The sequence below is a fragment of the Struthio camelus genome, chromosome 9 (genome assembly GCF_040807025.1).
Source record: "Struthio camelus isolate bStrCam1 chromosome 9, bStrCam1.hap1, whole genome shotgun sequence".
Lineage (NCBI taxonomy): Eukaryota > Metazoa > Chordata > Aves > Struthioniformes > Struthionidae > Struthio > Struthio camelus.
In genome coordinates this window covers 13504669-13517473 of record NC_090950.1, presented here as the reverse complement: position 1 = coordinate 13517473, position 12805 = coordinate 13504669, and the positions used below count along the sequence as shown (strand labels likewise).

Sequence of the window (12805 nt, the reverse complement as noted above, 5' to 3'; positions counted from 1 at the left end):
TCCTTTATTCCTTTCAGTTGGATATGAGAGAAAGTGCTTCACATTATAGGGATCAAATACACCCTTTAAATCTCCGCTCTCAGGAATTTAGGTACTACTCCTCCTTTTTTCCTCCCCTTAATATTTGGCAAAGAAAGAGAGAGAGAAAAAGGAGGTGAAATAATTAGTCCTAAATTAGGATAAAGAGAAAAAGATGCCAATATGCTGAGATGAATAGGAAGAAAAAGAAAAAGAAGAATAGGAACATTTCTAGTCATGGATATTTCACACTGCAGGGGCATAAGCCACCTTAACTGAATGAAAGAAGATTGTAAAGGGAGTTAACGCTGAGGAGGAAAAGTTCATGCTAAACAGCAGCATGAGGAGCAGGCAGAGAGCGAGGGCTGAGCAAAACACATTTATCTGTCATTATTCAGCACTACACCTGCTGCTGTGGCACCAGAAAGGGTCAGGACTAAACCTGCTCACCAGAAATGACCAGCTACGCAGGCGGCTGCGAGAGGTGAATGGCACATGAATCTCAGCTTGCACAGGTCAATCAGAAAAAGGAATTTCTACCTGCTGGGCAAAAGTATAATGAAAATATGAGATGGATCTCAAAGGTTTGGACTTGAAGTTTTCCACTGAACAGGAGCTTTTGGGATCAGGAATTTACCTTGCTAAATTTGAGACCTACTCTAACTGACCAGTACCATCTGGAAAAAAGAAAAAAAAAAAGAACTCCTAGAAGTTAAACATGAAAAATTATGAAATTATAGAAAAATTATAGAAATTCAGTGATATTGAAATTTTAAGGTACTGGTTTTGCAATTTACTCTGTATTTAGTAATGAGGCCTGCTGTGGCTTTACAGCTCAGGACAGGATGACTATACTCTTGAGGAACGATGATTCACCACCTCTTGGTAGCTTTCCTTCAGGAGATAAAGGAATAGTTAGAATAAAAAACCGTTATTTGTAGTTCCAGTAGAATAAAGGATTCAAGCCTTTATATCATAAGTTCACATATCTTAGGAATGAGAACGCAGCTTCAAATTTTTCACCTGCCTATTTGTTACAGTAATATCTAGCTACAGAGATAGGGCCAAATCAGTGTCTCATCAGTAGTGCGTGATGACTGGAGAGGTACATATAACTTCATAGCATGCTGATTGATTCAATGAACATTGGAATCAATTAGAAGGATATCACAAACAACCAATTGTTTTCAATTGTTTTGCTCACTATAAAACTGGAGGTAGGCATATTGCATCACTTTTTTTTTTTTTTTTAAAGTCTCCTCCCTGAAATATTGTATCAAGAGATGTTTTCAGAGAAGATATTGATTACTCATGGACTTCATTCAAGGTGAAGTTTTCCAGTTTTGCAAGAACACTTGGAAATCTTTCCCAATAAATATAACCATGATTTATACAAATCTGCTTCAGGCTGGTTTTACTATTTTCATAGAAAAGTGATACAAAACCCACTGTAAAATAAATGCTTGACAGGAGCTCCCAACCCTACTACCACTCAATAAAAGAATAACAAAAAAAAAAAAAAAACGAAGGAGGTTGTTTTTTTGCAAGCCCCAATGATTTTACAAAGGAAATAAATAAGAGCTAGCTTTTGAGATCATAAATCATGGCAGCTAATACCTGTCTCTTCTAAGAGCCTCACCAAACTCAGCAGGGCTTCTTAAGTGCATGCAATGCTCCCAGTGGTAAAGAGCTCAGTGGTTTTGCCCACAATCTAAGGGCAAAAAAAGAACACAAGATCCAGTCACATCTTGGTCTCCACGCACTTAGCAACAGCAGAGCAGGGCGGCCTGTGTTCCTATTGTAAAATCTGTTTTGAAGCATAAGCCCAAGTGTTGCTGAAGAGAAACATTCAGAAGAGTTTCACTAGCGCATACTTCCCATTACTCAAGCACGGGCCGTCCAATAACCAGATATGGGTGAGGTGATAACCAGTGTGCTTAGCAGGACTGTGTTACTGTCGCATGTTTGTCCACACGTGAACCATTTCAGAAAGAATGAAAAATTATGTATTTTGCCATATTTTAAAAAAAGCAAGTTTCCAGGTACTGAATGAAGAACAGAATTGCCATCTTTGTGACTAATGGAATTGGACAATATGTTCTTCTAAACATTGTATTGTTATTTGACAGCAAGCATAAAGAAAGCAGAAGAGTTTTGATTTCAAACAATGCAGAGCATTCAAGCAAACCCAAACTTGAATGCCTTGCTGCTAATAGCTGATATTACTCAACCCAAAGTAATTTTAAATTTAGCAAATGGAACTCTTTCTGTAATGGCCAAAACCAACAAGATTAATTCTGGATTTAAATACTATTTAACTCCACTGTTCAAAAAGTGGAAGCCAAAGGCTGTAACCATAGCTAATCTCAAAACAAATGAGAACATTACAACACTGGTGATTCAACCCAAAAGACAGAACCTGAATTTTAAACGTCTGGAAGAAAAAATAGTCATATAATTGAAAGTTTCATTATGCTGAAATATTTTAAAATGGACACAAAGAGCAATTTTACTTAAGAAATCTAGTTAGAAAAGACAAAACAAACATGTTCTCATGAAACAGAATCAGTGAGTTCTGTCTGGTAGCTGTAAGTGTCAAAGAGCGTAACTGAAAGGTAAGACACTCAAGCTGCTCCAGAGCTGTGACCTACACTTACCTTGAGCACTAGAGGTAAAATGAGAATTAATATTACTTTGAAGGACTCCAAGTCATTTTAGTGCACTTGGAGCTACAGAAGATTATAACACTGTCTCACTAGAAATATCTAAAAGCAAATGAAAGGATTGCCAACTACACTAAAATAATCCTGCTTACAAAGCCTGGTTGGAAGTAGATCTGGTTACATTTTTCTGACGGAAAAGTTGACAATTACAAAGCACTACAACAAATTCTGCTAGAGATAGAAATACTGCTCAGGAGGTTACGATTTTATGGGTGATCACAAAAAAAAATTTCATTTAGATTTGAAAAGGAGTGCAGGCAAACTTAAGCAAATGCATATCTGACGTAATTCTCTCCGAATTTCTCAGACAAAGTATGATCTAGTCTCATTTATGGCCAAAAACCAGTTAATCACTTGGAAAGTACTCTGTAAATGTACAATGGAGTCATCAATACCATTAATTTCAGAATAGGAAACAAGTTGGCAAGAGCAAGAAGTTGTTTTTGATAAAGATGAAGATGCATTGCACAGAGTTGCACTGATAGTAACCCCTTGCCATGCAGGGAGAGGAGAATTTCATTGTGAAGACAATGCATGCTGTTTTTTAAATCAGCCGTGGCATAAACATTCAGGCTGGCGGCATTTCATTATTTATTGTGCCAGAAGGAATACAAATGTCAGTGGTTTGCCCCCCCCGTCCCCCGCAATCCCATGGCGTATCCTGAAAATACCTTTAGATATCATGAAGGTTAAAAATTACTGTTATCAAGAAGAAACAGGATTAAAACAAAACAGATTCCTTGCCTCCCCACCTTAAAAGGATATTTATATGGAAAGAGAAGTAGGAGGTGATATATAGTGAGAGAGAAAGGTAACACAGACAGAAAAACAGTAAAATAAAGACAGAGAGAGAGAGAGAGTGAGCACAACGAAGGGAGGGAGGGAGGGAGGGAGGGAAATCAGATGAAGAGATAAACAGGGGAGAACAGATGGAAAAAACCCAGCAATTAACTAACAAAAGTAATTTCACTAAACAGTTCCCAAAATTTAACTCCTCATACTGTTTGTGAAACTCCACTGAAGGTTACAGCCATTGTAAGCAGCCTCCTCCATCCTGAAACATCTCTGCTCCTGCTGACGCCACCACTGAGATGGTAGCCTTTCACCTGTGCTAGGCACGATGCTTTTGCTCGCCTTATAGTGCTCCTCCCACGTTGCTTAAGCTGGACAAGCGTCCAGTGAATGTTCCAGGTAGACTTGTCTGCAAAGTAACATCCACGCCTTCAAAAGGGGCTAAAGTTTTGAAGTTTGTTCCCTTCTAAAATGAGACAAAATTTAAGAAACAGAGGGTTTTTGCTCTATAGAATGGGAGTCCTAGGAAAAAAATTGCTTCTAGGAAATCACAATGAATTTTCTCAAGCTAAAAAGGATCTTGGTAACTCCACAGAAATTGACAAGAACAGTCTAGGCTAACAACCACAAGCTGAGTACGACGATATATATCTTCTCCCTCAGCAGGCTGCTGAAGAGGCAGTGGAGGTAAAGGGTACCTGGCATCTTCATCTCCCAGATAGATATTCAGAGGGAAAAAAACTTTTGAATTTCATTTTCTCTCTTTCAGGCAAAGTTTTTCTGATGGGAAAAAATATTTTCTTTCCTGAAAAAAATCACAATAATCCCCTGGAAAAAAATAAAATTGGATTTCATCAAGAAGGACAGAGGTTTTTCGAGAGAATTTGCATGATGGGAGAGACCAGTGTGTTTTTTATCATCAGATATGTTTCACAGTATAACTTTTCGTACTGGTTAGGAACAGACTACTACCAGTTCTTGAAAAAAAAATCACTCCATTGCCCTTCCATTTAGATCTTCATAATTTAGACTTTTAATAGAAGTGAACCGTTTCCAAAGGAACAACTTTTAATAATAAGTTTCCTTTTTTGGCTTTTCCAGACGGTGTTCTCTACCGCTGGTTCCATCACTTTAGTATTCTAGTTTGGCGACTTTGGGGTCTTCGAGAAATCCAACCTTATATGGTGAAATGTTCTGAGTGTCTTAAAACAAGATATGCCAAGACTGCTGCATCTCCTGGGAAAGGTTTGACTCATCAGCTGGGAAATTCAGCTATCGAGCACACACAGAGTCCGTAAAATCTCAAGTCTCACAAGCATGCCATGAGAACTGGGAAGGATGAAATAACTGAAGATTAGACACATCCTCCATCCTTCAGATATTCACACGATGCAGTCAACAGCATAGCCACACAGCCCCTCCTCCGCGTCAAGCAGTGAATTAGGTTCAAGGCCCTTTTAACTTTCATAACTCTGTATTCTTGCTTGTTGTTACCACATTGATCTTTTAATCTCCATGTGCCAAAATGGAGCCTTTGTTCTCCAACAGCGCGTCTCTTCCCAAAGCCCCGCTGGAACCTTGGGGGCCGCCCGTACTCTTTGTTGAGACTTCTTGGCACTGACTGCGAAGATTCACCCAGCACATTCAAGAACTGTGCAGTCTTAGCCATTAATGCCTGAAACAAGCTTTGTTTTCAGTTTCAGGTTGGGCTATTGTTATTCTTCTCTCCTCTCTTGCCTCTGCCTTACATTTCAGTAGCTCTTTTAAGAGCTACATAGAAAATCTAGACAAAACCCATGACATACAAACAAATTAGCTTCACTCCTCTAAACAAACGTGCTTTTAAAGATTGAGTCAGAAAAATATTTGGGATCGTGAGTACTGTATTGCAGAACATCTTTTGTTTGGACGAAGAACATGGAAACACAAAATATCTTTAGTTCCCTTATTGTGCATGGCAACCAGTACTATACAACAGGCAGTCTTTTACTCATTGCATAATTTGAAAACTCACCTGTGCCAGCTTTAGCAGTAAGTTACTGCAGAATAAACATCATCGGTTCTATCCCAGAGCTTTTTTGTAAGACTAACCTATTCAGTTGCATCAAGCATTTTGCCTGTAGAGAGCAAGACTCAGGCCAGGCATTTTCTAACTAGAGAGTTTGATCTCATTTTCTTTTGTTCCCAGTAGCTTTGCTTGAGATTTAGAAGATTTCAACTCTTTTGCAGATCTTCCCAGGCAGCACCAGTCGAATAAGCTAGTTGTGACTAGCCCCAAACCTCTCCCTGTCCTTTTAGTCCAAATGCTTGGCCCCTCTCAGTTGGTGCTATTTTTCTTTCCTAGCAGAACTAATTCCTATTCTTCCAGTTTCCCCCTGCTTCTTCTTTCCTAATCAAGCTGTAAGAAGTATTGCCTTGGTGCTCTATGCTCCTAACATCCGTTCTCTTCCTCGGATTACCAGGCAAGTTGTATAAAGCTAAGTCAGCTACGTAACTCATTATAAAGGTCTACCCTGGGCTGTGGGAGAGAACTTGCCCATATATATGTAGCTGAAACAAGAGAGTTGAAGACAGAAGTGGGCTAGCTCACCTTCACACTTCCTTATCAACAGGGCTTGCATTTCTTCTGAATAATGGTGGTATAACTGTGGTCCCTTGCTATGTAAATTCATTTCTGGACAGTGGGATTTTACTTCATAGCTACTCTGCTCCCTCTACATGCCATTTCCTTGCAGGGCCTCCTATGTCACATTTAACCTCTCCTCATGAACACTTGGAAAAAGCTATTTGTGACTGATGATTTGCTTTAGCATTGTATCGGGTATTTTCAAAATGTTGTTTAATATTAAAATCCAGATAGTTTTCCTCTCTCTCCCTTCCGGTTCTTATACACTGCAACCACTGTGTTTCTGGAACTCGTTCAAGTGTTGGTGACGGGTATGTTATAGTATTGCTTCCCCTGCCAAGCAGTAACGTATTTTAGGATCTTGCCAGCAGGGTTCCTGCTAGAGTAGAAATCAGTTTAATCCACGTATGTTTTTCATACGCTCATTACAACAGTTCTGCAGTAAATGTTGCAAACATTTAACATAGCCACTTTCTTCCACTATCAGTACTCTATCTTCATCCCCTTGTCCAGCTTTTGAAAGGGAGATGTTTACTCCCTTAAGAAAAACGGGACACAGAGATTAGGGCTATAATATTAGCGGATTTCTTTGGTTCAACAACTTGAACCAAATAACAATCAAAAAATTCAAATTTTATTTATTAATATTTAATTTGGCTGAGTAAAGAAAAAAATAAGGCAGATCAAAAACCCTCAGCAACTGCCACCCCACATTGTATTTACTAGGTGATTTGCTAGGAAATCCTGGTCATAATCAGACACAAGCACCTCTGGGAAGACTACCCTAAACTAGGTAGCTTTGCAAAAATGCAGATGAGCTTATGCATTCCTTTCTACTCTCCATCTACAGCCACAGAAATTTCATTCAAACCTTCCCATTCTCAGCTGAGGTCTCAGCCTCTTCAAGAGTCAGAATAAATTATTGCCACTGTTAGCTTACTCTGACTAATATTACATTCTACGCCACCAGAAAAATCAGAAAGCAGTGTGCCTGCTGGCCTTTGGTATAATCACAGTATAATCAAAGACAGATCTGCCTGCTACTCATGCTTTAGTCAGGAATATCTAAGAACAGATATCTGGGTTTTTTTTATATCTAAGCTTTCCAGGATAAACCTATTTCTTTGCCTGAAAGCCTCTTTACAGCTCACTCCCAAAGGCTGGCACCCTGGATCCCTCCAACAGGTGCAATGCCTCACTGAGCTGTTTTCATCTCTAGCGTATCCTCAAATTAAAACGGACACGACTTGCAAAGACTAGACTAAGCCTTGTATGAACCCCAATTTAAATACACAGGTAGGCCAGTTCTCTCATCACTAGACCGTGGCAGCACACAATCAGGAATTCAGGCTGCTTAGCTCTGCCTCCCCAGGACCGAGTGCCCAGAGCAACAACATTGACCAAGACTTCTCTGAGTGCCACGGTCATTACCCCAAGGTGATTAAGGAGACTGGGGAGTTGATTAGCAGGTGAAGCTGAGGACACCTTTCTCAAGGGGTGATGGGAATGGAAGAGCACTAGCGGAAATGAAATCTTAAAGGAGGGTGGGCAGAAAAAGATAAAAGCTAGGAATGGAAGGGAGGGTTTCCTTCCCCAGTGGTACCAATTCTTATTTTATGAACGGTCTTTCCTTCTCTTTCCTCCCTTACAGTGGAGGCGCAGTAGGAACATCCTCTCTGATGCATTAGAATTGCTCTGCTTAGAAATCTCTCTTGCAGATGTCTGAAGCTAAAACAGGGTACTACCTGGTTAGTAAACCGTTTTATGGATTAGCGGTCCTTTGCTGGTATTGTACATGCCCTTACTTGCATTACAATTTTTACCATTCTCCTATAGGAATCAGTCGGAACTATTAAAATCTTTTCTTGGAAAAGAAAAAGAAATGAACACAAAGAAAGAGCAATCCTGCCTTGTAAAAATTCTGGCAGAGACATATGATGAGTTAAAAACGCGATGAACTACTGACAGCCACGGAACTCTCAGACCTATAACCATCCTCAGGGCACTTAACTAATAATGCCTTTAAAAATTGTCTTCATACAAATCATTAATTGAGTCATAGATCTTGGTATAAATGAGTACCTGGAAAATCTGAACAACTCTTGCATGATCCATTTATTGGAGGGCAATTGTGGAATAAGCTTCATTCCCTAGCACGAGAGCCATTGCAGACCTGTATCAGGTACTGCAGACAGCACCAGTTTAGCCTCCTGAAACCAAAGAATTTCTCACGCTATAACAAATCATTCAGGAATGATAGAAAATAGTTCCCCAGTAAACAGGGGGGTGACTACGAATGTGGCTCATGGAACTAAGGTGCCAAGTGTCTGATACTGGCTCTGGGACAATTTATGACCTGCTTAACCTGTTTGAGGACAAGAGGCCTACAAACACCTCTTCAGAGCAAGTTTTGCACAGCTCAGAGCTAGGCGTCTGTGTGAACCTGTGAACCCACAACAGCGACGTGTATTTACTTAGGGAAGTAGCTGCACCTCTGTCCTTGCGCATATAGTGCTTGGGTTAAATATACAGCATTCAATCTTGTGTTCACATACAGAGTTTTCTAGACTGAAGAACAGACTGAAAATGAGTAAGGTGCAAATGAAAATAGGCAAGTATGTTTTGCTTCCTTATAGACTTAGCCACCTTTAGGATTCCACCTGCAGTTTTCTCTCAATTATTTTGTCTTCAAACACCATTTTTATGGTATGCACTTTCGAAGGTGCTGTGCATAACTTTCATTTTAATTATAGTTTCAAGGTACTTGCTAAGCTACAACTAGCGCAGTTTGAAGCAGGAAGGGGAACATCAGCTGGGCCCAGAAGAAGCTTCTGATCTTCTCCCTGTTCTCAGCTTTCTAAGCTCTGAGGCTCCAGATTGTTTGATTCCCGTTTGGATTTTTAGCCCATCCTGAACTTGACACAGTTGCTAAGATACATATCAGCCTGCACCATGTTGGTACAATATTATTTAAACACTCTAAAGGGCAGCCTAACAGTTCTCTATAAACACACAACTCCTCTATAAACTGCTCTCAGCAGAAACAAGAAGCCTGACACCAGATTTAAATTCAGGGCATTTCAAAGATTACTGTGAAAGGTTTCACGAGCATTCACCCACTACCACCGCAGCACCTCACACACAACACAGTTGTGTCACCACCCTGACCCAGCCTCACTGTACAGATCTAACCCTGCCTCAGTGCCTGCAGCTTCATCTCTGGTGTGAGCCCTCTGCTGTTCCCAGCATCCCATTATGCAGGGAATCTTACCTGATGTTAGTAGCCAAGGGATAACAACAGCTATTTCCAGGCTGTCCTCAGGAAGCTGCCTGAATTCAATCCAAGCAGCCATCCAGGTCAGAGCTGGCAACCCTGTTTACCCGCTGCTGCCGCTGGAACTCACTACTGCGCTATTTCTTGTGTGACTGCAGCACCCAGGAGCCCTACTCGTGACCATAGACCTTGCTGTGCTGGGTACCATTGACATACAAAAATGAGAAGTTTGCCCCTTTACAAAGGGAGAAAAGAAATTCATGCTGTCAGCAGGAAAATACAAGGAGATAAGACAGGCCAGGCTCCAAAGTCTCAACGTGCCTTTTTTGTGTAATTGACACTTGTTTTCCATAATACTTTTTCATCTGGAAAACAACTGTATGGAAGGAGGTTTGGAGATTTACCAGGACCCAGATGGGGCCAAGCAATCTTCAGTGGGGTACAAATAAATTCTTTCATAGATGTAAAACTTCATGACGATATCTTCTTGGTGATCTTTGCTGCTTAGCCATAGTCTGTGGACTGGCAAGCCATATGTCCTATGATATGATGGCTTGTAAATGCAATTGTTCTCCTGTGCATGCATGTGTGAGAGAGAAATACCCGACAGCACCATGCAGATAATCAATAACCTCAGTAGGTAGCTTACCATAGGACAACCTTGAAACATTTTGGTTTTTTAACAGATGATAGGAAGGAAACAACTCCCAAGACCACTTCCAGCTTTCTGAAACTAATGCAGAGCATCCTAAGGACAAAAAAAAAATCCAAGCATGACTAGTAACAGCATCCACATTGCTGGGGCCTGAGATCCAACAACCAGAACATCCTGTGCCTGATGCTGATGACCTTGTCCTGGTGCAACGTTTTCCCATGCCAACCACAACATCCACAGTAACAGGCCAAGTTTTCAGAAGCACAAAAAACTACCCCAAAACTATATATCATTTTTAGTGCAAAAATATCTGTGTCCACAACACACCAAGCCCAGCTAGCAGCCTTCCAGGGTTAGTATCACTCTCTGCTGCAACACCAGATTTAGCAGCTAAAGGGCTGCACCTGGGTGAGCCTGGGGTATTATAAGCTCCAGGGCTGTTTGTGAGGGCTGGGCAGCCATGCAGGTGCTCGTGACACCTGAAAACCCTTTCCCACTTACTCAGTTACTGCCTGCAGGTTTTACTAACTATGCCAAGTTTCTTTATGTCAGCCTTAAAATATAATAGTATCTTCGGCTTTTTTCCCCTATTGTTACTTAACTGGAAAATATTTCTTTTCTCCCTTTTCTTCTCACTTCCTTCTCTAGAGCGTGTTCAGTCTGTTCTCCAACACTTCATCTTTTCAGATCAGGGCGCAGATTTTTCAGTGCCTTATCTTTTCTGTTCTGCATTTGTTCACAACTTCGTTTCTACCCAACTTCCTCTTTCTTGGGCTGCGTGTTTCTGGTCACCCTTTGAGATGCCAAGTTCCTGATGTCGAGATGAATGAAATGAGTCTGTCGAAAGGTCTGGGCCTAGGCACAGTGAACCAGTCCCTCTTCACGCTCCTCATGGTGCTGTGAGGGTGGCTGCTCCCCGGGGAAGGGCTGATGTTCCTGGCGGCTCCCCGTGGGGCAAGACCAGACCTTGCCACCAGGGTCTGTCCCATCTAACCTGCAGAGAAGATGTCAGTCTCTACATGGGGAAAGGGTTTAATCAAACTCTTCTCATAAGCATCACAGCATGATTTCTGGATTAGTCACGTGTCTGTATTGGATATTTGCCTTCTCTAGGCTGTAAAGCCAGACTCAGGGAGATGTCCTGAGTTGAAAGGAGAAAATAATGCAGTGAAAGGGGCTAATCAGGCTGAGCTCTCTGATAGAGGTGGCCTGCCTCTCTCTTGTGTCTGTTAGAGGAGTCAAATGACCCTCCATCTTACTCAAGGCACTCTGACATTGGGAATTTGTCTGCAGATCTTAGTTTTAGAGTCCTGTCTTCTTGTGTGGCTGAGAGGACAACTGTAGCTCACTGTTTTGAGGGCTTGTTTTAGGGTTTTATTAATATTCCTGTTGACCACTGACATTACACCCATAGTCAGTTCTTCTGAAAGACCACATTCTGGCCACTGACCAGCAAGAGTTAATGTGTTAATTGTGTCATCTTCTGCCACTCCTGTTTCCTATCAGATTCTTTTGCTTTGCAGGACACGCAGTCATGATGAAACTTGTTTCCAAAACAGAACAATGACTCTACTCTTCCCCACAGCTGTAATCTCTATGAACAGCACCAAAAAGTTCCAGAGAGTTTCTTTGTGAATCCATGCATTTTGATTTAGTCTTCGTTTAACTTTTTACATTAGTACATAAAAACAATTTAATGTTAAAAACATTTCTCCAAATGGAAAAATGTTCCACTTGCAAAATAAACTCATAAGATACTCCAATGTTCATGAATTGCCTCCTATTTTAAAAACAAAAATTGAATTTTATAGTGTTTTGATACCAACAAAAATAAATATCTGGGTAAAAAATTTCTGGTAAGAATTTTCTAATCAACTATGCTTTCTATTCTTTGCATTTATCTTCCTCGCATCCCCTAATATTTATACTACACATAGAAGTCTTTCTTGACCCCATAGTATTACATTCCACAGTTACAACTGTCCCCCTTCCCCGATGAAAATGGAAAACAATCCAACTTGTGTTTTCTTTAAAGTGAAGGCTAACTGATACAGCAACATCAGACTTGTACAAAAGGCATAAGTGATGAACCTGAGATCTTGTCATACTACTGCCAATTCTGATGGCCTGAGGTGGGGGGAGGAAGTCCACACTGGATGTGAGCCTCCTTCCCTATGCAGCCACGGGTGATTACTGTCCAAGCCTGGTAGTTACCTCCAAGCATAGGGCAGGAGCTCCGGGCCATCGGCAGTGCAAGAGCTGGTATTAATTCCCTATCAACTGTTGACACTCATTTGCTTCTTCAAAGCTACTATGAACACCTCTGTTCTTGTAAACTGACTATATTTTCAAAGAAATCATTTGCTTCAGGGGGTACAGTGGGGCAAATCATCTGACATCACTTAGCTATGCAGGTATGCTCTATCCTCTTTTCCCCCCAAGACTCCTCTTTGATTTGTCAATCACTAGGTAAGCTACAAGGGTAGAAACACATGGAGTACTTAATTCTTTATGAAGTACTAAAAAGATAGACGATATAATCATTTTTTGACATTCATAACGTATTGTTTTCATAATAACAGGCTGTGGCAATTACCACGCCTCCCACGCTAGAGATAACATAACCTTGGAGATGCCTGATAAGATGCTGAAGAGCATGGAGGGGGCATGTAGTCCCAACAGAGATGGTGCCTATAATATGAGGGCCTTTTTCCAGG

The 12805-nt window shown here is 40.9% G+C and overlaps 1 long non-coding RNA gene across 1 annotated transcript in view; it reads right to left on the bottom strand.

The window, feature by feature from the left end:
• The window catches only part of LOC138068171 (uncharacterized), a 126377-nt gene that overhangs the window by 111470 nt on the left and 2102 nt on the right, over positions 1-12805 (bottom strand). The window lies entirely within an intron of this gene.